We start from the raw sequence: 27,897 nt of genomic DNA on the forward strand, positions 1-27,897 counted from the left end.
AACAAATAAGGGCAGTGTTTCCGTAGAACTGCTATAATTTGGTTTATATGCGCATAGATCTGATCCAGTGAAGCAAGCAGAATGAACAAATATCAAATGGTACTACTTAGACAGCTCTCATTATTATCAATTATAGGCATATAGAGAAGCCTTTATATGCGCACCGTTGAATGGACATAGACAACAGTTACAACAGAACTTCACCGACTTTAGATAATAATTCGCTTCTAATTATAATAATTACAAGCATCAAATACTTATTTAATGCTAAATTAGCTAAGGACCCGCGCGGCAAATCACGATAAAACCTGGATTAATTAATATTTACCTTTTATGGAGTCTAGTTTCAATTTGTCCAAAATAAGTTAGATTTGAAAATCAGCCGCCATTAAAAAAATTACTTTTTAAAATTACAGTTACTTCTAATAGAGACTAAAGTAAAAAGGAGGCATTGTCGTGTGGCATACACGTAAAATGACTAGGCTATTTAGAGCCAATCAAAATCAAATAAATTTTCAATTACGGCCCTAACAGAGATAATTTACCTGGCGAATATTTCGGTCACTTCAGAAGAAAAATAGTTTTTAGTTTATTTACTAAGTTTTTATTTGTCGAATGCCACAGCTTTGCCAACTTTTATCAGAGATCGGTAAGGACATTAGGCGAAAACACTTTAAGCGAAAGCAAAACAAGTCAATACGAACTACCAATTTTAACATTACCTATATTAAATGTATCAAATTTGTATTTCCAAAATTCTATTTGACGGAGTAAGGACCGCATTCATTTGCCGAAACATCGTCCTGAAGGCCCCTAGTGTACTAAATATTTGCGTACTTTATGTCAACGCTTGTCAGAAAGATAAAAGCAATTGATGTTATCATGCTCGGTTTTGTAGACATAATTGCTATTGGTATTATTACTACATCGATTTTACTTATTAGACCCATTCGCTTGATCACTCTTTGAACCAAACATTCTTTGCCAGCGAATTAACAACGCTTTGATAGTTTACAGGACCGCTTTTCGAAGTCGTTCGCAGCAGCTGAGTTTCAAAAGCTTTCATAAATTTTAGCGTACGAGCCTGGAAGCTGGTGCCACTCACACAGGCGGCTGCAGAGCTGCATTAAAGACGAGAAGAGGAAAAAGCGTTCAGAGCCGAATGTGTTAAACGTAAGTAACGGTTCCCGTTTCGGGCATCTTCTAGGTTTTCTAATGTCCACTAAATCCTAACAAGCGAACACCAAATGACTTCTTCTTCATGCCCTTTTTCAGCCCAACAGTCGAGCCTGCAGCGACTAAGCGGACAAAAACTCAAAACCTCTTTTCGTTCCTCCCGTCTTCGCCTCCCCTTCTACGCACTTCAACACTTACCGCTAACTAACAACAAGCAGATACAGGTTTAGCAAGGCGGCGGACATGTTCAGTTTTCGTGATTCCTCCTCGATTAACGCGTTCCGGTGCTCACGTCGAACATGTCCTTTCGGCTGTTCCTCCAGAATGACTGTAAGTGAGACCGCAGACATCTGCTGGCCGAGTGTCACCCGATAACGTACTCAGAAAGTCGACGAAAGCCAGTTGGCTTCAACGATCAATGACGTGATCCCTTAAGTAACATAGTCCGCTCACGTCGCAGGCCAAAACGAATGAATGAGAAAGGAAACCGTTCGAACCCTTCGGGTGGTGACGACCACGATACAAGGTCGCCACAGTAGGGCTTCTGCCTAGGTGGTTCTGGCACTGTTTGATCCATAGCACGGCTCCGTTTAGCCTGTGCGAACTTATCCTGGTAACGGGTAAAGCTGCTAAACGGAGGCAGCTTTGCACGTTTTTGTGATTATCGAACATGAAAAAATGCAACGCAGTGCGAGCGAGGAAGAAAAGAGGGAGCGGTAGTTGGGGCAAACCGATACGGACTTCTGTTATTCGTGCAGTTGATAGTGCATCACGCACCAGGCCACGCATATCGCTTCTGTTGTCGTTTGATATTATTTCCCTTCTTTAAATCGAACGATTCGAGTATATCATTAGAAAAATGACGACTCTTAATCATTGTCAGCTCAACGTACTTGATAGAAATGGCGAACAAGATGTTACATATCTGATTAAATCTAGAATTAGATCCAAACTGAAAATTTGTGGATACGAGTTGGTTCAGTGACATGTTTGATAATTCGACTTCCCTCCATATATGGTGACGTAAGGTGTGGTGTTCTTTCTTCATTCCGTCTACGATGGTATTGATCGGTCATCGATTGCCCCTACGGTCGGCGCCGGCTACTGTCATTGCGGTGGTGTTTGGTAACAGGCTTTAATCAATTCTTATCAGTATGATCCTTCCCTCTATACAGGCAGGCATCTGTTGCATCATCCTTTCGAGTTAACCTTCAGCGACAATTTATTACCCATGCTTCACGGATGTTCGGGATAGTAGATCACCGCGCCGACCCAGGCCATAGGAGCTAATCTAAAAAGCTTCGGATAATTATGCTCATATATTAGGTAACCTTGCTGAGCGACCAAAATGGTAGGAGGCATGTATCTACGAAGCACTTTGTTACGAAGTTGTTGAATGGTAAAGGTTTTCAATATTTTGAAGAGATTCAACACCTATGATAGTGTAGGTCGGCATTGTACCAGTAGCGGTAATCCACGTAGCCAGCTCTACGATATAAAGCTAACATTATGAAACGCAGAGAACACTGCTAATTATATTTAGCTATGTTTTATCATATACAAGAGATCACGTTTTCATTTAACGTTGTTATTATCGTGTCACTAGCTGTCGAATTGTGCCTGCTACATCCATAAAAAAAACGGTCTACATACAGTTTTAACAACCACGACCATCGGTCATTTATATGGTTACATTATATAGAAATGATTTGCCATCCAAGAAGTTATGGCAGTGGATACATTTCAGTTGTTGGGGGTGTTCATTTCACCCTCTGATGGAACGCAGGCTTCTAGTCATTCCATTGTCAGATTGCAAGTTTCTGGTATTAAATCTTGTCTAAGCTATTATAAATTCTACACGTCCCGAGCTAAGTACATCGTATAAGATCCGACATATCGCGGTACGTATACCACTATATCCCTGTAACAATACAATAAACAGTAGGCTAACCGGACTAAAACCAGGCACTGTGAAATATCAAATGGCCACATTGTTATCGACCGAGCCTGGCTAACCAGAGATGACCAGGCCAGGTTGATTTATAACACATAACGGAAAATTCACGAATTAACAGCTTCTACTTCATCAGATATATACAAGACGCGGTACGTGAACTGGTTTCCAGAAAGTGGATTTAAAGATTTTCCATCTCATTCTTTTCTCAATGGCGCTTGCTATCTTATCACCAGAGCTTGTCCGACCCGTCTTGAGTTCTTATAGCATTGGCCCTTTTGGTGCCAGTCAACAAAATCACAAGACGCTAATATTCGTGAGCGTCAAAAGAAAACACACAAGGGCTTGGTGCGTCATGTGTGGCAAGCTGGAAGATCTGCGGAGGTTAAGCCTTTTCCCTAGCGGAACTAGGAGAACGAGATAGAGGCTGTTCCAGTTCGGTTTAAGACAAGAAGTGCGTTTACCTACATACGTCGACCTAGCACTCATTCTGTTTTCATATTTGCCTTCTGTGGAATGAAGCACGTAGGCACGGCAGCATTCCAGACGAGGTACGAAGGGCTTTCGTAACAAGAGCGGTAGGCTCATATTTAATCTCAGTTTTTCTATCTAATACAACAAACGAGATGTGTCTAGATGCTTCACTTCGTAAAACGAAAGCGCTATAGCAGCAATCTTAGTTATGCTTTCTCCCGCCAGGTTCTCGGCTAGTAACAGTGTGGGGGCTGGTGAAGCTCTAAGAGATGAGAGTGCTTATAACGCCCGAGGAAAAGTTACACGTGTACACACATATCCATAGATCTGCACGTAAAGGTTTTGATAAAATAGAATCACCATCTTTTCATTTACTTTTTGCTTTTGGAAGTCATGAAACGGAGTCTGTGTTTTAGATAGGTAGCCGCAAAAGAACAGATACCCGACGCAAGCGCAGAGACAAGACTAGACACAATCGCATATTTAGGAATACGTTCCCCTCGACGGGTCGAGTTCCACTCGACTAGAGGATAGGCGACCTTGTAGGCATGGCAGAGCGGACACACTGGCATTCAGATGCCCGTCTTTCCTTCATGTCTCAAGCCGAGAGGTGGAATAAATGTATTCTTGGCAGTTGTAAAGTGATCAACATATTTAAAGGAAATTAAATCAAGCTCGTTGGAATTGCTTGACAATTGTTGATCTTGTACTGTTCAGAGGCCGAAACCAACAACGCTTAACCCTGAAAGCTGTATAGTATTGCCTTTAAACCGTTGCTTGCATACACGCTCTATCTGGGCTATTCCGCGTAAGCTTCGTACTACTGCGTTATTTGTAAACACACGCCTGCGATACAGCTGTCGGGAATGTCGGCGTTCCTGCTCAACGCAACTCGGCCAAAAGTAATTTCAAGATATCTAATACACTGCGATATGGATTGTGGTGGGAAAAACATACAGGTTCTCCAAGGTAAATGTAACAGGCTCGCTAGAAAATCTATCAGGATGCAAACCTTTCGATCCAAGTGGGCTTGTAAAAAAAAAAAACGATGTCTATGTCTTCGTCAACAGTGTAAGGCGTTCCAGAACAGAACAGATATTCCATAACGCCTAATACGTTGTTGTTGCCCTCAGTCTTATAAAGAGATTACACAGTGCGAGGCAACGTGGGGTTTCCGTCGAGCAGTACACTGGTGAGGCCCTTTTAAATGGCGGTGATAGTGAACGTATGGGGCAATAAACTGCAATTCTAGACCGTATAAAACTAACAGTAAAATACAAAGGAAGAGGAAAAACGGGCCCCAGCTATTCCCAGTCAGACATGGCCGCCAACCGACCGCAATCTCTGCTCTATGATATAACTTGCTTTACTTGACGTTTTCCTACTTAAACCTTTGTTGTGTCTATCAAGAGTATTTGTTTTCTACCCATCGAAAAATATACAACACTGCAGCTGCAATGACGAAGCACTCCACGACTCATGAATAAATGCAACATATTTGTTTGCCATCATTTTGAGGTAGGTTGTATATTTGTGTGTAAATTGCACAGTTGTCTTTGATACCTCAAATAATCATGCACACCCTTCCATCGATGCACTTACACAGACCGACCAAACGTTCATAGACGTACACGTCCGTACAGCTGACGTCGAGCGTAAATATCGCGAGCGACATCGCATTAAATTACAGTGTCCTGCCCATGTTCCGCTCGTATGGCGAACTGCCATAGATGCGACAGCCCGTTAGCTTTATTACTATGGTGGCTCTCGCTGCTTGTCTCAGTTCATTGGCTGTCCGCGAACCCTTGATGGCATTCGCTGCTTACGGTACGTTACTTGATCGATAAGACAGCTGTGACAAAAACAATGTTGTACTACACCAGTTACGAAGCATGAAAAAACTATTTCGTTATCTGATGTTCGTTATTTGGGTCATTGGAACTCATTACAACTATGGACACAAACTTCTGCCATATATATATATATATATATATGTACAGAGTACGGTACCTAAATTAGGACATAGTATATGTTTTGTTTCTAAGACTGTATCTGAATAAAAAAAAATATGTCAACTAAAGTTTCTGTATACGCTACGAGTTTTCTTATTACTGACGATCACGCTTATTAAACATAATCACTATCTACCGCGAATATAGCGGCTGTTACTCGGGTTCTAAAATTTTCACAAGCTCGTTTCAAGTATCTTCTCGATAGACGTATGAATCAGCTATTCGACGTTTTCTTGTCGAAATTTGTTGGGCTCTCGATAGCGCTCTGTACATAATAATCCTATGGGCTCAAAGCCAGGCTATTTTGCGATCATACTACAATGATAGCAGAACATGCCCAAGCGGTCAACCCTTCACGAATAGACATGTCTGAGATGGGACAACATATTGTCGAAGGATGCATAGTCGTTCTCCAAATACAAAAGTTGCCCATCGTTGCAGAACGTTATTGTAGGATAGCCAGATAAACTTTCTTTAGGAAAGATATAGTCACCTTTCCGAAAGAAATGTGACAGAGTAACCTCTCCGTTAATAAACACCACAGTCAGAATATGAACTTGAGTGAACCGAAAATTTGCCTTTAGTAACAATAGACATATCCTCTGGGTCGTAGGCAAAAGCGGGTCATCTCCGTCGTTTGTCCTTGCAACAAAAATATAATTTTTTTTTTGTCAAGGAAAAATGAAAAACGGTCTGAAAGGGTTGAGTAGCAAAAAGCATCGGTCAAATGTAGTGGTTTCATTATCCTTAAAACGCATGTGTCCTTCTTCGTCTTCGTGAATCCTTATAAATCCGTAACATCATACGTTCACTTGTTAAATGTACTTTTCAACATTCTGATCGAAACAGAAGGACTATTAGAAATCGATGTGGGTAAGGGGGAAATGAATGTTGAAGCTCGCAGTATTTTGTCTCTCTCATGGATTTTCCGATATGTTGTGTTGGAACCTGCTTCTTCTGCAACTGCATATTGATTTGTGATGCTGTATACTATTTATTTAGTGTGGGCCAAGAAATTTGTATTTTCATTGAGCATACAGACTTGGAATAATAGCCGATCTTCGCACGGTTGCTAGCCTTAGTAGTAGAGGGTTCCGATGTCAGGAGTAATGGATCAGCCGATGGTCGATACCACGAACAGTTGGCCAAAATTTGCCCTAATTTAGGTGCCGCTCCTTGTTTGCTGAATGAGTGTATGGTGCACTTATATCGTAAAGATGTAAATGTCGTCATCGAACATTGTGCACTACAGCGGACCTGGTGTAAACTTTCACTTATAAATCGCAGTGGAAAGAGGCGTCGAGAGGCGGATGCCATTCACAAGCAAAGAGTCGGCATCGTTCATCTTGAAAATGAGCTCATAGTAAATTCTCTCTACATCTTCAAGGGCGATTATTTTGTTCCAATCGTAGGAGCTCCAACTTGTTCAAGAGCTTTTAGCCATCGGAAAACGATACCTTTAATTGCTTGGGGCATGAACACAGGTGGGCAAGCAAATGCTTCCTGTATTTGAGACACTGAGAACGATAGCAACCGTATTCAGGCAATGGCAGTAACGGTAGTAAAGGGTCTTTATTCATCATTTATTTCTATGTAAGTTGAAATAGTAGCGGGCTTTGCTGCTAGATGTGCTCGCATCACTTGGGGGGTGAGAATTAAAAAAGTGGCTTGTTTCATTTGATTGAGTCATTTACCCTTTATTGTCTAGACGCTCATCGAACGCTGCGGACACCTGCGACTGCTACGACGATCGTGATGAACACCTTTGTTTCTTCATAACTTCATGTAAATAATGAGCCAAACCAATATTGTTACACCTTTAGATGTATCAGTTGCCGGATGTGCTTGCGTAGATTGTAACGATTTTCATCAGATATTAACCAGTTGATTGTATTAGTAATCAAGGAGAAACTGGTAACGGAGCTTCCTTTTAAAGACTGAGAGGGACTGAAAAAGGAAACGGAAGTGCGGCGGCGAGAGTATATACGTAGACATATCTATATATATATATATATATAGGTACACAGATGGGTTTACGAGTTGCCAGCTGTTTAGCGAATGGCTACTGCATCCCTAGACTAGGCAACACAGTGGAAAATATCGAAATCGTACAATCCACTTCTATACAATAGGCACTGCAAAGACCGTACATCAGTATTTTATCACTTGCGCATTTCAGCTCCCGCTGTCGCCGATCCAAGTTCATAATGAGATCGAAATTAGACAACTTATCGAGTAATTAAGCTAGAGTTTTCAATTTAAAATATTTATTTGGTTGAAGGCCTGACGTAACATGTTCTCAGCCTACACATGTGTTAGGCCAGCAAAACTGTTTAATAATACCAAAAATTAGCGTGACAAAGTTTAGTGGTCCTGCTATTTTTACAAATGGACGTCATTGTCAGATGACGTCGCTTATGTGACAAATGGGCATTCCTTGAACGCGTTCCCATGATAACCGTGCATAAGTGACCATCGGTGGTTCCAGTTTCAGCCCTGACGAATTGCTACTGGGGGATACAGTTACCATGGGGAAACTCTGCATAAGTCCAGCAAAACCCGTCCCGACTAGGCATTCTAATGGAATGCTACGTTTTTCTTATTCTTCGTTCGGTATTAAAGCCATTACGCATTGCTTCAGACGACTGGCTTCTAGCACAAGACATAGTATGTCTACACTCACATTCGAATTTAGAACACCATGGCCTAACGGCAGTGCCGAACGTAAACTTTGTATCATCTATTTTAGGTCATTGATGCTTTACCAACGAGACGATTTCAGCGGTTCGTCCACACAGTAGTAATATCCAAAAATGCTCAACAAATAAATTACAAGAACAAGATGTCATTGTATACACACGTGTTTCACAGGCATATTCTGGTTTATTCAGAAACAGAGCATACTAGTGTACGTCTATCCAGCGAACGACGGCTTGCCCTGCTAGCCGCCATCTAGCTTACCTGCTTGCCCTATGTTAATAAACACGCCGACGTCAAAATGTCCGCATTGGAGCATTCAGTTTTACCATGTGACGTCAACACATCGAACAAGCGCATACCATATCCTAGTATTGTACACATGAAAGTCACAGACTGACGGCGCCCTTCATTCTACCAGAGAAAAAAACTAAAGGCCAAAAAATGAGTAGAAGCTGTAACGAATCGAAATAAAGGTGCTTATTGCTAAGTAACGCATCCAGTAAGTGAGAGCCAAACATTATATACGGTTGTGGGGATCGGCCAGATTCACATACCAAGGTAGGACAGAAAGGAGCAGGCTGACGACGACAGCTTTGTCTGCAGAAGGCCAGAATCGGCGACATGATCGGGTCGTGTCAATTAACGCCACACTTATAGTGTAAAGCCTGGGTGAGCTAGTTACGCTGATGAAGGACATTTGAGCAGATCAGAAAAGAAGAATAAAACTGGACGACAGGAAAAAGGTCTTTCCTTTGTTTGCTGTTAAAATGGCGTTGGTGAGCGTAATTATATAACGAACTCTGCATCACCAGGAAGGGACAAATGCAAGCATTTTTCATGTTTTCAATGCTGCACCTGCTCGAGAATAACGATATTTTGTACCTAATTAGATAGTTGTATTGTGTATATTGTTGTATCCTCATTGAACTAAATATTGGCAACTTCGACCTATTCCCAACCTCGATGCATATTCCCTGTCAGTTCCAGCGTACCCTCAGGCCCACAGGCTTATAATAAAAGCTTTCTCCGTCTTATGGAAAAGTTACACACAGAGTAGTTTCCTCGCCTAGGAGTTCCCTCAAGCTCAGCAAACAATGCAATTGAAAAAAGGAACCGTAATTGCATTATTTTGTCATCGAGGGTTTCAACCCTATTATGAATGCTCTCCGAGTCTCTACAGGACCAATAACCTATATTTTGCTAATATTTACGAGCGGTTGATCGTATAACCATTGCTAGGCTACTACTTCGCCAAAATGCAAAGTGTAGATATTATTTCTACGAAAAAAGCAACAAGTCTCGGAGGCTTCCTCTCTGCAAAAAGAAAAAGAAACTGTCTGCCAAGTTTGTTGGCATGTGTTTGCTCCTACTCTCCATATTGTCGATCTCTCTTTCCGGCCATTAGTGCAGCATGTGCTTACGGCTAGTTGAATATGCGTACGCTACGAAACCTACTTATCGTAAATAATATAATGGATATATCTCATTTGTGGCAAATTTCTATTTGTGCCGGGTTTACCACTACAGTTCAACAGAACGATACACATATTAGATAATGAAAGACAGGCAGAGGCAGCCGGCCAGTCTAACGACAAGGAAGCAAACGATGTTACTGCGTCTAAGGCCTATAGTTAACTTTCAGACAAGCATTTATCCATCGACACTGCTGGATAGAGGCCCTTAGATGATGAAAGGGGAGACTGAGAATACAAGACCCCCCGATTGGTTGGTTTCTAAAAAGAATCACTATCAGTCTGACTGATCAGGCTGTTGTCCCAATGTTACACGCATTTATCTGCTACATCAATTGTGCGCGTGGCGATGTTTTTCATGCATATTCTCGTGTTAAATGATAAAATGATAATATAAAGCACTTTGTTATCCTGTTACCATCACTCGCAATGCGACGTTGCCAAAGGCTATACGAATCTACAGACAGTCGCAGTCACCTTGATGATCCTTTAACTAGCCTTTAATAATAGATATCGGATAATATATATATAAAATATTGGCCTTTCATATATTTATTGTTTGAGATGGGCTAGAGGTTATCGGAATAGAGATATATCTAGGTTTAGATAATGATAGGGTGCTCGATAGTGTTTGAATGAGTATTTCTGCAGGCCCACTTTTCGTAATCGCACTATGATAAATTATCAACAGATTTCTGGTGCATACCTCCATAAACCATCGGTGAAAACCTATTGCATCGAAAAACACCTGCCCGTCTTTTCCCTTACCTTATGCTTCCACTACGCCTTTATCGTTATCGTAGGCTGCCCCGAAAATTCTCAATAGGTGCATATCCATGAATACAGGCGTTAGCAGGTTAACACCTTGAAACTGTTGCTGGCATTTGGCCTAACGCTACCTGTATCCCCTAAACTGCCGCAGCAGAAGTTTGACCTTCTCTACCGTCACACTTTGCTACATAAACATAAATATCCAACCGAACGGGTTTTAGGTTTTCTTCCACGCTAAAGGACACTCGATTTCGAACGGTACGTGACACTGGCGCAGGGCTACAATTAGGCTAGTAATTACAAATGTCGAGCTGGATATGGAACTGTGAATAGAGAATATAGTGTAGAAAGCGTCGTTTACCTGCTCGTTGTTGACGGCTCTGCAGAATTGGAGACTCTTCGTCGCCCCCAATAAGCTACCATTAGCAAAAAACCCTACATACCGTCTACCTTTTACGTAGCCGAGATGATCTGTGCCGCTTTTAATAAGCATGTCGTTTCGAATCGTACAATGCCTTGTTTAGTATTCCATCGGGGCTCATGTCTTGCTTGGCCGGGAATGACTGGTGGGCCTCGACTATATCCGCCATTTGTGCCTACTTTGGGTGTGTACGAATATAGACGTGGACACGAATGATACTATTTGAAAAAAAACTTGCAACCGCCTTTTCTGTCGTTCCTACGCAGGTTAGACAAAACTGCGAGCCACTGACGACTGGTAGGTGTACGACAATTGAGCCTTTGGTAGACGGCCTTATATTTACGTATGTATGTAAGAAGTCTAATGACATTTTAATTCAATAGGATATAGATTAATTTAGGTAAATAAAACCTAAACGATGTTATTATACATTAAACGATGCTTAAGGTCAAAGGTACACTTCAAAATATCATCCAAACGTCTTTAAACACGTTCTGTGCTTTAGTTCGGCTTAAGTCTAATCTACAGCGCACCATTTGCTAGCCGACGCAAGTATTCATGACAGATATTGGAGTAGCTATATTGTTGAAACGATGGTCAGAGAAACAATATTTACGCTATCCTGACGTTACTTTAACATGCCTCAATTCAGCAATTCCAATAATAAAACCAAAGGTATTTTATAGATCAATTTTGGTCGTTTTCAGCAAACGACACACTTTTCTCTAACACAAATATTTCAGGTCGTATTTTACTCGCAGTCAGGTTACACCTTATTGGTCTGCTCGAAATTTTACCGTAACGTACTCACAAAGCTACTCCGTAGCAGAGAAAACATGGTCCTCCTGGAAATTCCTGATGTAAGTATGGATACTTATAGGTTCGTTTCGATGTATTTAGCAAAATGTATTTTGAATTGAGTAGTTATTTGTAATTCTATTTAACAGAACAAAAGTGACTATTCGGTTAAGCCATTTGAGAGACAAATAACGTTACTGTAGTAAGTCGCCGGATAACAGAGCAAGGCGATCATTTAGCAACTTTTAAGGCCCTGAGGGAAAATAGGAAAAGTACTTTTCATTTCGGTCCTACTTCCGTTCACTTCCCAGTGAGACTGCATACGTTTAGGCCCTAAAGTATCTAGGCTCAATTAGAAGAAAATGCACCGTTATGGAAATGTTTGGAACGCTATACGGCTTTATGTGCTGCTAGAGCCACCAAGGAGAGCTTCCTTTAGGGAGCTATTCTACTCGTAGCTGTAGTAGAGACCCAACCGTGCCTAGAGTGCCCTTAGGTTACTAAAAATATTACAGCCGCCAGCGGGGCAACTGGCTGCAGCTTCCACCGGAAGAGATGGCGCCCAGTGCAAGAAATACCTAGAATAGTACGACGCCATTTTCACAAATAAGGCCAGACTTCAGCCATATATATATAGGTTAACCACTAACCGCTTGCATCACGTCCCATTGCCTCATCAGTGCCCATCGACAGCTTCGCCTGAATGCTCTTACCTAGCGACAACTGTACCTCAGGTGGGCCTCACCGCTCAGCGCACGTGGGACGAACTGCCAACGGACGAACACGAAAGCCTGGGTATTCTTCGTCCTGGAGGTGACTCAGATGCTTAAGAGCCTACTCCCAGAAAAGGCAGCGGGACCAGACAGGATTTGAAAGGAACACTTTACAGCTGCCGGGGACCTGGCGTCGTCTAATCTGCTTTGTTTAACGAACGCGTTCATCCGGGCTGGATGCAACGCTTCTCGATATTTTGAAACGCAACGGCGACCCGAGGCAACCAACGTCGTGGCGTGAAATCGCGAAAGAAAGCGTCTGCTCTAAACTCCGCTCGTATTTGCTAGCGAAAAGACTAAACATGTCTTTGAAGCGTGAAACCCAAGGAGGAATGTGGATTTAGGAAAGAACACTCGTCCAACACGACAAACAATTGCCGATATAAACTGAATTTGAAGAAGCCCCTAACAGTACATTTATGCAGTGTTTTTAAACTTCAAAGCTGCTTTTAATTCCGCCCCAACTTTAATCTTACGCATCCTGGCCGACGTCGGGAACGTGCTTATCTTGGTAGTAGCGATACTCTAGGAAAACAGGGTTGTAGTCGGTGATGAGGTTTTAACACTGCCAGCGTTCTCCCAGACTACAGATGATGCCCAGACAGATAGATAAAGTCATTTCCTTTTCGCAACCTAGCTTAACAGTCTTCCCAACAAGATATATGGGCGCAGAAATATTGTGAAAGCTTTCCTGTATGCAGACGATTTAATTATTTACAGAGGTAATCGCGTCCATATACAGCAGGGTCCTAGCAAATTACGTTCTGCCATCTCGGAATTGGACCTGACCATCAGTCTAACGAAAACCAAGATAATGAAATTCACGAGAGGTAGCAATGTTACGGCCCGTGACACGGGATATCCCTCTGGGCGACCGCTGACATACGTTAATCGACTCACCTGTGTAAGCCTGTTTCCTATAACGGTCAAAGTTTCTCTTAATATACTACAGAAAAAACGCAAAAAGGCTTTGATAGCTTTGCTTTAAATATATAACCCCCAACCAATGTCTCCCTCAAGCACTTTGCGAGTTTTTGATCTTAAAGTTGGACCGAGTCCCGTATACGGGTGAGCCTAATCTGATAATGGAGGGGGGAGCGGGGGGGGGGAACTAATGACGATTGAAATTTGACTGACCGGTTTATGGTGCACTAATAAGTATAAGTACATAATTTATAATGCAGTGATTGGTAGATCCTTGATAACTGTACAAACCTTAGGTCGACCATCGCAAGAGTCGCCTCACAACATTAGCTCTAGCCGAGCTCATGAAACCATCATATAGTTCGTCCAAGATAGCATATGAAGCAAGTTATCTTAACTGCCCATATTTGACATACTACTTAATAAAACTAAATAAATTAGGTTGACTCGATTTCGATGATTCCCGCTCTGACGACTGGTTATCCATTAAGAGGAAGATGAAAGCGAGACAAAGAAGAAAGGTTGTCGCATTTTGTCAAGATTTATCGGTGGAGTCAAGGATTGGACACCAGTGTAGAAAGGACAATTACGTCGAAACCATCTCCAACACTGAATCAGTCTATAAAGCACGTAAGAGCTTTGGGCCACGTTAAGTGTATGTACGTACGTGCGCATGCTAACAATGATTACACAGCTTAGCCGTAACAAAAGCCTAATCTTGTTGAGCATAGATTACAATGTCTTTCTTCATCTATAACTAAACGTAAATAGTCGATAGTGCATATCGTCCTTAGATATGCCTTACGTTTGATGTTTCCAAAATAAAAAGGAAATACCTATAACATGGAGATCTTAGTCAGAATTGAACTATGGTAGAACACATTAAAGAACGCCACTTCTAATAACATCACATAACTTGTAAAACCCTATCAATAAACGGTGTTTTTGTTGATTACAATGGGTTGACTTTTTAAAGCAAGCACATGTATTTTACCACAAACTCCTGTGCTAACTGCAAATGGGCCCCTGACGGTAACGCAAACACTTGGATCCTATTTACAAAGAATACGAAGAAAGCTTTTGATTAAGCCAAACATTTGCCTCAGGCCGATCGTCGTTAGGCTAATTAGAGCCAACTTTTAACTCCTTTCATGTACTATAAAGGCCATTTCGGCAAGGTGGTGAATTTATGCTTTCCCCTGAGCCACCATTTGTCTAACAATGCTCCCTGCTACTGGCTCCTCGTCAGAGATTTTTTAGGCCTTTATTGCGAAGACATGCGTTGAAATGGACACGTGTTATAATTGTAAATTAACTCAATGCATTAGTTGGAAACAATAAGGGTGCAGGAACATTTTTTTTTTATAATCAGCGCCTTTTCCAAGACTAATTAATCCCTTTGTTCCAACTAAGTACATTCATTAAAAGATATTTTCAGTAAATATATTCGACTGCTTGCCATAACGGCTCCAGTCAGACATATCCTGGTACGCCTTTCACCATTCGCATGACTCGTTATAACTTCACCTCTACCTACTGCCCTGTGAAGTACAACATAGTACTACATAAAGGTCTAATGCATTGCACTGGTATATTGGGATCTAACAAAGATGATCTTGCTGCATTTTCCAGAATCTATAGCAGTGGTAGGTTATTCAATGTGAGCTATAGCCAGAATGACCAAGCTGATGATGTCATGCTCCGAATGCTTCAGCGAAGCGCTAGCGTACGTCCGACTCGAACAACACAGCAGTAGTATGGAATTCTGTCTATCCAAGAAATTATAGTTTTTTATCAATGCGCAAAAAAACAACGTTATCTATATATATATATATATATATATATATATATATATATATATATATATATATATACTTACTTTACTATTATAAAGTTCAAGTTATTCAGATTACGACGAGCTTTAATTTCTCACGCCCGTAGACGGGTATACTTGTACTGGACCTTCTTCAATCTTTTCACCAACCTACTTACTCCGTGTGGCCAGAAATTTGCAAGTACCGTATCGAAAAGTTTTCGTTACTTCATCACAAATTACGAGCTTCACAAAAAAGAAACCGCGTTGAAACGATACTTACAAGCAAACAATCAGTGATCAAAGATGGCGGACATCATTTTTGACCCCCTTGATATGATCATCATATTGGTAAGTGTGTGCCAATCATTCTGAAAGGGCTCCACCGATTTTTGGGTTTTTTTTAAGCAAGCTTGGCCTGACAGCAGAATACTATGTTGAAAACGATATACCTATTAGAGTAGCTAAAATGTATGTTAAAAATACAATAAAAATATTTATCCATAAATGCTAATGTAAACCGAAAAGAAGATGACGTTTGGGTAGTTTTCTTTTTTATCAACGACTGAGCGTTTGTGAAATACGTAAACATAAACATTATTTTATTTTCCGAGTTTTTAACAACGAGTATAGAATTGGAATTCAACAACAAAGCGATTTCGCGAAAAAGATCTAGAATTTTGAAAAGACTTTCAATTATTTACTTGGTTAGTTCACCTAAAAACCTATTATTAAAATAATGTTAATTCTGTTTCAAAAAAACTGAATAATCACAATAGAATAACGGGTAACAGCTTGCGGTAACTCTAATGGAAGGGCAAACGAAAATGATATGATGACTACAGCGGGTCTGGGTTCAGCGCTCGAGCGCAGCGCTGTCAATAGGGTTAGAACGCGCTCTAGGCTTGTCTGAGAAAAGTAACTCAATACTACTGGGTAATGCATACTATGTATGTTTCGTCCAGGTTGCGGACTGCAAACGGATAAATAAGTTGATAGTTCCGTGTTCATAGTTAGAATAGGACTAATACTGTGCGTCCGTGACGTTGTTCGTTACCACACAGGCCAGACGGCCATTTGGTCCAGGCATTTTGCATAATAGGTCAACCTTAGTGTATGAGACGACGTGACATCTATGTATAGGTATCCCTGCACTACATATTGTAATACAGTTATTTGGCAATAGCTGAAATAGAGGGGCTTCCGTTCAGAAACTTGATGCTGGACGTTCAGGCCTGTGCCTACCAGCTTACGTAAATGCCGGCTCCAATGAATGCGAGGTCCGTTCACTACAACTAGACTCATCTTTTTCAACCCTGTTATAGCATGCGTCACGGCACAACGCTCGTCGCGGCAAATCCGAACGGGAGAGGCGTGACTGAGGAAACTAAGAATGGGTTCCTTATGTGATAATGCAACAGTAAGCCAAGTCGGAAAGTAACGTGAGCTCAAGCGTACGTATAAATGATATATTATTATAGAAAAATGTGTATGAAGCGTACAAGGGATTCACTCCGGCAACATTAGTAGACGCATCACTCGTATCAGACAATTTGACGCCAGAAGCTACGCCTAACGAGGCTGCATGGTTAAAATATCTTCACACAGCGTTATATTGGACAATGGGATTTACGCCATGTTGGTCTCTGCTCCGCTTGTCAAGAAAGGTAGGTGATGGAAGTTGCGGGACGTAGGCAAGGTTTACTGCGGACATTCAAACTTGCGTATTTCTGAGACAATAAAACATTAGAGAACCTGTGTTTTGAGGCAACAGAAGCAGATGGTTCAGAAAGTGTCCTGTTTCTTTTCCTATTTGCTACCGAACGCTGTCTAGCTCATACTATGACAGATTCACACGATTCTCGTTCATAGGCTAACGTATTATAGCGTGTCCAATGCAGCGTGGAGGCTTGCTAAGTCGAGGCACAGTTCTTGAAGGTACAAGTTAGAAAACAAGGATTTCAATGACCGGAACCGGCCATTTTTTACGTCTGCTTATTTGTTTAGACTTTGCAAAAAGTGTAGCTTGAACGGCTTAGAGTACGGTTACTTTGACGAAACTGTGCTAGAAGCCTACATAACTCCTGATTAGAAAAGAGTCTCGAATCTCCGAAGAAGCAAAAAATAACCGGCTTCCATTGCGTACCAGTGCTGATAACGGTTACGGCACAGGCTTTTCAAACGCATATCTAGTTGCATAGGTGCTTTCAAAATTATCACGATCGGTAACGGTAATGCGTGAACTTTTGGGATATCAGCGTCGTGATCCAAATTTGCGATAAGCCCCAACCGATATGGTAATCAATAGAAGAAGTAATTTATAGTCATCCTATAATTTCATTAGAAATTTAAGTTAAGTCAAATGAAAGAAGAATAAATCGGTGTTAATTACTAGATACGAAAAATGACAAACGGGCCTCTAGAGTTGTTCGGTTCAAAGGTACAGAACGTTTAAAAGACGTTACTTTTTTCAATCGATTACGGATGGCAGGTGTCAGTCTGATGATACGCACGTGTAGTAGAGGCTGTTGAAATGATGCAGTCACTTGAATAGAAACATCAATCTCGGAGATCCGGCGCCTATCTCGCAATGATAGAGCTATGCAACTAGGTGACTTCTTCACTGTTGCGCTTTCCACAACCTTTCCTACACTTCTCTAGCCAAACTGATATTATTATCTGATTTCTTTTCATATATAAATTAATTAGCTGTTATTAAAAAAAAAAATGATGCTAGCTTATCGCTTCTACTCCATGACATCGGACGACTATTTCAAGTTGTAGGTTCTTTTTTTGTTGTAGACACCAAACATCAAGCTTTTTTTTCTCGCACCTTTGCAAGTTAATGTAAGGCGCTATTCAGCGTTAGGCTGTTACGTTCCTAATTCAAGTTAAAATAACTCGCTTGGGTTACTAGAGCTGTTATCGTTCTGCTATCTCTTGCCCATTGTCCAATTACCGAAATGCTGTTACCGTGTTCTAATCATCTTGCGGCTTCATAGAACAGCCTCGACGACTGTGACGTTATAGGAATCAAGTGGACTGAAGCTGGAAAGACATGGTCCGTCCGTCTGGTTTTTATTAGATCAAACAATAAACTATTAATTTTTACCTTTTCTGTTTCGTTTGATTTCTACTCGAGGTATTGAAGAGGTAAAATCTTTTAGCAAAAAGCTAATCAAGTGCAAAGTATGACTAACTCAATTCTAATATCATACTTGTTAGTTCATCACAAAGGGACCATCGTCAGTTATATACGGCCTGCTACCCAATATTTTCGACCGTTGTTCTAAGGTACCTATGGAATTATAGCTTGCTATACATTTAAAACAAATATACTTTTCGTGCTTTTATAGATACATTTGAAATAAGCTACCGATGGAGGATAAATTGTCCTGTTGTGCCTAATTCCATCTGTCATCGCCATTTAATTTACATAGTTATTTTGGCATGTGAGCAACGATTGACACGTGTAAGTTGTTCATAGAAATAGATGCTCATAGAAATGCAGTTTTCTGTACAAAGACATTATCGATTTGTTCTAACATCAATGATTGTACTTGGACCTAAGAACATGATCTGGCAAACAACAAACAAAAAGCTTCCGAAAGCTATGAAGGCTGCATGTAGTTAGCGCCGTCACACCTATCGTTGACGGCCTTAAGAAAAACCATAGTATAAACCTCGGAGCTCATGGATAATATTCCTGTCTACAAAAAGAACTGAGGCTCAGATGTTGTGTCCTTGACATTGTGCAACATGGTCATTTTGTCTACTCTAATAAGCTTAATACTACTCGAAATTTTAGCCAATTCGTTCACCTCATCCATACTACCGTCTCGTCATTGCTGAGAAGACAGTCCCCGCAGGATCTGTAGATCCCAGGCAAGTCAGATCCTTTTTTTGTCCTGTTATCAAAGCTACAAGCTTCAAGCTAGCAGTCTACAAGGGCAACAGCTACGGCATTGCTATTCAGATTATTCTCCATTCTACACGTCCATATAAGCATAGGACAGAACCAGTCGTATGCTTGATTGCATTCAACACCGATCGATAGGTAAGTGATTTCGTAGTAGGCGAAAGAATCACAACGTGGACTTTTCGAACCTTCACACACATTAAAAACACACCTGAGCTATATTTTATACGGCCGCCCTTGGAGTTCCGTTGAAATTGAACTGTTATGTTTCAACACGAGCTCACGCTCGTACCATCGTTATTGAATCGCTCCTTCACGAGAGACAGGCCATTAACGTTTCTGGTTTTTAGTGAAGATCACTTCGTATTAACAATATTCTTAAGTACACTTCTCAAAGTCGTTGACTAACAAAACGTTCTCGTAGCTATTGGGCCGTTGCTTATTTTGCTATCAGGCCGAACTTCGCCCAAGACGGACGATCCAGAAGTTGCCTATTGTTATCTTGGTATTACCCTAAAAATAATATTCACTACCTGTTGCACGTACGGGCTATTCGCTCAATTTAAATGATTTTTCTTTGTTGAAATTCTCCGGTTAAGATTTACACATCGAAACCTTAACCAGGACAATACAATAGGCTCTTTTACGTTACATACGATTATACTACATTTTCTCTTGACAATAACAAAATTCATAATAGACCAGAGGCAAACAGCGCACAATTCAAATTTCTACGCGAGGCATTCATTCTACTGTAGCCAAATTACTGCATTTGTCGGTCGAGTAAAGATTAGCTGACCCCCATACCCGCAATTACGTAATTATTTATGCTGATTTTATAAAGCTAGCATCGACACTTTCTTAGTTTCATTTTTACTAAATATATAAATAAATCTACAAACTAGTGTTATAGATAACTAACCGAACACGTAAGTCAGATCTGAACAATTTGCGTATAAAATGCCCCCTAGCTAGGGCTAACAAACCTGTCCTCTGAAAGAATAACTCATGACAAAACTGTTGGCATCTGTACCTATACCTATAGGTACAGTTTGTATGATTGCCCTTATCAACTAGCAGTCAACAGATATTGAAAGACCTATTAAATATATCTGTACAAAGACGTTGGAGAAGCGTATTTCGTCGAAGTTAGTGTGCAGAGAATGAAGTACAATGATCTTTTTAAGGGTATTACTTAATCACTGTAGCCTGCGTCGATTAGCGACACCCACAAGTGCTACTGTTGTGAGCTGTTGGATTTGTGTGCCCTTACGGTATGCATGCATGCATGCATGCATGCATGCATACATGCATGCATAATTCGCTTTCGGCCGCAGAACACAGAATCGTACGTTCCTAATTCGCCTTGCCCTAATAACGTTGAATATATTGTTGTTGGGTTTTCTGCCGTTTTCGCGCCAAATGCCTAGTCAATAATGTGATCGGAAATCGACGGATTCATTGAGGTCATGAATAGGTGCGACAATAGCGCTCCCTCACAGCATCATGAAAGAAGTTCATACTTACTCTTATAAAGTTAATAGTGTATAACTGTGTCTTTAGAGATCGATCTCAAATCAGTTTCACCTAAGTGCTAGGACAGGTGCTATAGTATCTAGCATAATATATTAGAGATCTAACTGCGGTCAGAACAAGATGACGACGGTACATATTGCTAACAAATTTATATGTAGATAGATAGAATTCAGCTCATTCATTGCTTGTCAATAGCGTCAACGAGCTCGACGAAGAGATTTCAGTAAGCCAACATCTCACAGCTTGCGCAGGGGATGGTAGATGCAAGGTTGCTTTCGACTAACTAGTACGAGGCCAATGTCTATCGCTTCTGTAAAGCAAGCACACGCGTACGTTTAAAGGGACGAATAACAGAGGGCACTAGTGTGCTGGACGGCCGAAAACAGAGCACCTATTAGAACGAATTTTCGCCAGTCATTGTTGAAAAAAGGCCTCGGCCAACTGCTTATTGGAAAGGCTATTGCATACAGACGGCCAGAACCTCGAGCAACTTGTACGTAGACCACGTCAACAGGTTGCCCGTAAGCATCTGCCGCAGTCGCATGACATGGCCGGTGGGCGTCTATGACTATCATAAAACGCCAAATGGCAATAATTTAAATTTATTGTACACAAAAGGCAGAAGCCAATGTAAGATTAAGGTCTTCGTGCAGAATGTTTACGATTACGATATGAATAAACCAGCGATAATACTCGCAGTTAGCGATCGGTCGATTTGTACATTACGACTCGTCAGCCGCCTTCTACCACGGAAGCTATGTAAACATCCGTTTTGCAAAACAACCTGAGAGCGTACTTTAGGAGAGAGTCCGTAATTTTCTATCTTGGGCAGAGATCTAAGTTAAAAAACATGTACGAATACAAAATTACAGTGTATGTATTGATCTAGGATATTGTACGATCAGGCACAGGCGTAGTGAATGATCTTGCGAGTGTTACTCTATCGAGAGAGCTCCACAAATAGTTGTACGTCTCATGAGTGGAAAAAAAAAAAAGAAAAACTATTGCAATAATCATAATTCCATCGTACAGTTTGTACATAGTATGTAGTAGGATGTTTCTTTGCATCCAAACAAGACTTGCAGTTTGTTGCTACTATAATGGTCAATAATAAAACAATTTTACTTTGTTCTACGCAGAGTTTAGTACTCCACAAGCTTTTGTATGATGATAAATTAAGCGGAAGACGTTATAAGCTAGAAACAGGCCTGAAGGGCTCAATACACATTCTCAGCCATCTTCAGAGCATAAAAGCCCTGCGTGGAAAGCTTGCGAGAGAGCTCCAATGTAGTTTCCAAAAAGCCAATTTTTACATATGCTGACTCTATGTTCAGGCTTGTAAAAGTTGTACCCGACTCATCACGCAGAGGACAGGAGGGCACGGGAGTCGCCAAAGTCGTAAAAGGGATCTAACAGAAAAACATAAAGAGCAGTTGTTTTACAATGCATAGACGCGGGTAACAGTATGCAGTCGTCTCGCACCAGATATAAGTAACACTATGTGATTGTGTGTGATATTGTAGCGCACCAAACTCGCTATATATAGTGGACAAACACATATTTACACTAACTGGACGCATGGGAAGGAAAAAATGTGTTTATTTTTCTTCACTCGGCAATCTAAATTTGAACGATATTAACTAGAGACAATAAACATGCCCGATCGTAGACGTTTCTTAGAAAGAATTATGTCTTTGGATCAATATAGGTAGATTTGGGCAAAAGGAAAATGATAAAGACGGAACATAGTTTTAGCCTTGTCATGACGAACATCTGCAAGTTACTGCCGATCGGAGTGCCGATCACTTTAATCGTACTGTTTGATATATTTTTCCTTTGGCTAACACATACTCTATATGTATAGACATTTTAAATCATATACTGAGGCTGTTCGATAAAATTAGGTTCGAAGCAGCGTTCAAACGACACGATCATTCATTCATTCATTCGTTGATTCTATCCGCAGTGTTAGGTTTGAACAAGAAGCATACGGCTCTATAACAAAAGTAGACAGGGTTAATTTTTGTTCCGCTGGATTATGTTTGTTCCCTTCGCATCTTTGTCTCTTTCCTGCATCGCGTCGTTTCTTCCAGATTCCCATTTCCATGCTATTCGATCTTAAGAAATGCAATCTTTCCGTCACGGTCACGATCAGCACATTCTGTGGGATGTCCTGTTTTAGTGTACCAAACGCACACTCGATTCATGGGATCGAATTGGCTAGAATTGGGTGAACGGTTAATGAAAAATAATCAAAAAATAAGTTCTTGCCGAACGCGAGTATAAGATGTGAGAGACTGTTGCTCAAATCCAGTTTAACAGCTGAAGGCGACGCTTACGAGCTAACGGATGCATGCGTTTTTTGGTACCATTTCATATATTTGTACAGTATTAGGGACGTTAATGCAAGGCAGTGTTACGGTTCATGAGTCCTACTCTTTCACTCTTTTCGGCTACATCGTAGAAGATTAAGGCAAGGACACTATCTGCTACCTCTATCCTCAATCACTTAAGCTCATGGTTACACCTATTCACTGAGCCTATTAATATTTGTCTTCGGCTAACAAAATACAGGCAAGCCGCAGAGTAAACGCTTGAGCAAATAGGTACCTAATACGCATTCACATATATACTATGGTCCCATACCTTTACTTAACGGTATCGTAATCGACGTTTTGTGCCGCTTCAACAGTTTCGTGGTTTTTACATACGTATCTTCGTCACCAACAACAGAATAGCTATTTTAATTCCTACACCATATCAATCCTCATCAACCGCAGACAAATAACTTTGGTAGCTATCAGCTTTGACACTACTTCTTCACAGCCCACTGTTGACGACAGCTGTGTTAGTAGTGACAGCAGTTGTTTTTGAGTGAAAAAAAGACTTTTTATTAGGACACCTTCTTCCCTTATGGACTGCCGAAAAGGAAAAAAACACTTTCAACCGAATCCCCCCCCCCCCCCTGATATGATTAGCATTTTCTCTGGACAATTTGTCAAGTCAAAGGCCAGGCCTTTGATTGTGATCGAGTTTAACTTGCAGCCAATACAAAAGGAAATTCAACGAGACTATAACGTTCAGACAAGTATTCGTTTATACCGACGGCGCCAGGAGCTAAAACTTTTACACAAAACGCATTTACAATAATTAAGATAAGTTGTTTGTAAAGCCTTCAAGAACTTAGTCGCGTATTTCCTTCTTCTGCTTCTAGAGTGCGTTTAGGATAAGAAAGCAGGCTTCATGTGTAGGTAGGGTTGGGCACATCATTCATGAAGCTCGCTTCTTGCATACGGATCAGGGCAGGCTCGTCGTTAACTTTGACCTTTCTTGCCCGTATCTCGTTAAGTGCAAATGCTTATCCAAATAAACGAGAGATCAGAGTTTTTGCTTGCTCTACCTTTGCAACAAGTCCACTGTGGAACATGGACTTGGAGAAATGCCCTGTGCAATTTGATTACTACTGCGGCACCCCATGTAGAATAACAATTCATTCATAGTCTAAGATTTTGCAAAAGTACGATAAGCATTTATCATAAAAACAATCTTAATAACAGTTAATTAACAGTTAAAAGTTAATTTTTGAAATCCTTAAATTATAGCAGAAAACTATCTCACTTAAACAGTGAAAGTCGCTGATCGACCGATAGAAGTTCACCTTCTGCTATGTGACATATCCCAATGTTTTCGACAATACGAGCATGTATAATACTTTAACCGGTACAAAAAGAATCGAGGCAACGCATTGTTAAACATTTACGATGTTTATATACTACCAAATTGCGCTGAAAATGTTCTTTGGACTAATCATTATTGCTATATATATTTTAGGACTCGATGATTCGTCATGATGGCCCATCAAATAGAAAAACAACAATATTTTCTGAACTAATCGTATCGTTGATGCAAGTAACGCTGCTCATACGTTAAGATCTCTACTAAAATATTATAAAAAAATGCACCCTTTCAACGTTCTAACGTAAACCTTGTTCGGACCTGCTTGGCCTGAAGCCGGGTACTGAATCTAACCCCGTTGCAGTTGCTCTTTTACCCTTGTGTTTTAGGCTACCCCCGGTATTCCGTTACAACCATGTGTGAAGTGATTTTTTCGTTACCCTCCTTTAGTATTCGGCATATTGCATTATCGGAGCCGTTCCATTGCTCTGCTCCATTATTCCGTTGAGCTGTCTAACCCATTTGATCTGGTACTTCTGTTACTTAATTGTTCTGGTGCTTGATTCAGATACTCCAGCAGTACACCTTGATTATCATACAATTCCGTAATAGGTCTTCCATGGTGAAGGGACCAATCATTCACCTAACTAGTCGAAGATTTGTTCAACACGCGTACTGTGTGATAGGAGCTTCTACTAGCGACACGAGTAAAAAATCTTGATCATCTAAATATGTGCCTCCTCTTCAGATGGCAGGACGTCTTTGTGGAATCGGCTATTGGTAACGTGTACCTGGCGTGCTCTCGTGATATGCCTCTCTTTGTTGATTCTGAACAAGTGAGCTAATACTGGCACACACGCAAGTCGCATCGCAAATTATAAGAGTGCTGTTATCTTTTAGTTCGAAAAAAAAACGCTCAAAGACAAATAACAGATAATAAACGCTGTTCCTTAAGTACGTGGTCGACCAGATATGAAATGTAAGGGACAGAAAAAGCTGAAGACAAACCAGAACGAACTGCAAAACCGAGATCGAAGCTTTCTTATTATGTCAATTTTAGAGTAAAGTCAAAAGTGTGGTATAAAAACTAAGTACATCACAGACAGTCGTAGTACTGTTGGATAAAAACCCAAAGATTGTTTTTTTTTCCCACTTTCAAGAGATAATCAAATATAAAACGTTCGCGTTTTAAAAAATACTCGAATAAACATTTCTAAATGAACTAATACATTGAACAAATTAATAATTCCGAGTCATATTAAATAGCCTGATTTGAGATGAGATTTAGTTCCAATTATATCTTCTTAATTACATAATTTATTCATCAGTTGCCAATATTACATAGGCCCTTTAATCGCCGCGAGTTTCTTTACGTATCGCTAACGATATAAGGCCTTTTGCTAATAAAGCCACGCAATTACAAAGCCATCTAGACAGTTGTCTTTCGTGTACGGTACCTTTACGTTCAGATGATGATGGCAATAGAAAAGGCAAAATTATCGATGGTCCCATTTCTAGACGCTTTGTAATTAAAAATCCCAGAGTTTATAACCATTTTTATTAACATCTTGTTCCCCTTAAATTTTTCTTCCGAAGATTACTGACCTTCTATAAGAGTACACGTTAACGCCATTGAAGGGACGCAGGTTCATATCGCGTATCGAGTACGGAACAGATTAAACCAGCCTATTTTGTGAGCCTATATTTAAGTGGCACTTTAAGGCAAACCTTAGCATATTTAATAGGTTACAAACATTTTGTAATCTATCACACTTCGCTACCCACTTGGCGGCGGAGAACCGATAACCGTACTAAGGGTGGTCCAAATTGAACCAATATATTTTTATGTCCGTGAACTTCATCATAGATAAGCTCAAATAATGTTTTTGTTTGCACTTTTTCTTGCAATACCATAAATTAGTTAATAGTTTGCCTCCCACTACACAATATAGGTGAATGCAATTGAGATAAATTTCATTCAAATATATATAAGCCCACTACCGTATCAGTTTTATAGTAGGGACTCCATTGGAAGTCATTGCAGCTACTCACAAAATCTCATAGATTGGAGAAAATTTTGGCAGGCAAATCGTCGTAGGTTGGATGCGTTCGTACACTACTACTAGAACCAGACGAAAGCCTGATCTTTTTTAAAAACAACAAACCAGTCATAGCGAACGTCGTTAATTACGTCGTTTTAAGGATTTAGGCATAAATGACCTATTACTCAATTTGTCCATGCTAGGCGAAACCCCACCACAATAAAAACTTTTTTTCTTTACCAGAAATGGATGGTTTGCGTTAGTGACAACTTTCGCGAGGTTTCTAAAAAACTTGAGAGAGATTTTCGAGAGCTAAATTGATAGATCCTCAGAAGAACTTAGACTTAATTTAAAAATTAAAAAGCCAATTTTGGGACATCTAGATCTTTGGTACAGAAATTAACAGCCGTTTTAGAGAGAAGAATATGAACTGCCAGTTCGTCCAAACAAGCTCCAACGGTTATTCTTCTTAGGCTGCAACGGTTGTCATTGCCTTGTTCGGGTTGCAATATGTTATCTTGAGTCCGAAAAAAGTAGATTTCCTACACTTAACTTGTCTGTGTCGGGTGGTTATGGAAATTATTTATTATGGGCTTATATCGGGCTCCAAATACAGAGATTCTAAGGAAAGGGGTGTGCCTATTCCACCTTAGGTTCCATCGAGATTAAAAGCTGTCAAGGCCTTCTAGGATACCTGTGCCGCGAACATCAAGGCCTGTACAACTGACAAGACTGCTCGGAAGAGCAGTCTTGTCAGTTGTAACTAAGCTCAGAGCTGAAATTTTACATTTACAGGGTATGACCCACCGTTCGAAATCCGTAGTGAGGGTCTCGGATTATAGACACCTCATAGTTGGCTGAAAATACAAGTTACAATACCGGACCATGTTGCGGCATCTTTAATGTATAGATATTTAATCAAGAATTAGAAGTGTTGGTGAGCCATAGAATGCGTGAAAGGCATAAGAGAATACGGTTTTTTACCAACCCTCAACATCTCACACAGCGCTGAACGAGGTGTACTCACAATTACGAATTTCTATATAAAATTGTTACGGGTGACGAGAAATGGTGTCTCTATGTAGATGGAAGCAAAGAAAGCAACGAGTAGTTTAAACAGATACACCTACGCCTCGAATTTAACCGAATAATTTAATAAGTGAACACAATGTCTTAGAAAGCACGATTTTTGTTTGGTCCAACTAAATACCTATTAAAGAAAGATTGAAAAGATAGTCAATAAGGATCTTATATGGCCCAGTCTCGTTAAGGAACCGAGGGCGTCAAACAGAAGACTAAGATGATCAAGCTAAAACTACTCTGAAACAATATCAGGCCACAGATAGCGAAGATTATGAAATTTGCTAGGAAGAGTCTGAATGGGAAGCTCTTTTGAACCCACCATTTTCTTGAGTCCACCTTTTTCGATAATCGGCA

At 40.5% G+C, this 27,897-nt stretch overlaps 1 protein-coding gene across 4 annotated transcripts in view; it reads right to left on the reverse strand.

The window, feature by feature from the left end:
* The window catches only part of LOC111251355 (phosrestin-2-like), a 108,122-nt gene that overhangs the window by 74,551 nt on the left and 5,674 nt on the right, over positions 1-27,897 (reverse strand). The window lies entirely within an intron of this gene.

Source organism: Varroa destructor, unplaced genomic scaffold (assembly GCF_002443255.2).
Source record: "Varroa destructor unplaced genomic scaffold, Vdes_3.0 BEIS01000005.1, whole genome shotgun sequence".
NCBI classification, from domain to species: domain Eukaryota; kingdom Metazoa; phylum Arthropoda; class Arachnida; order Mesostigmata; family Varroidae; genus Varroa; species Varroa destructor.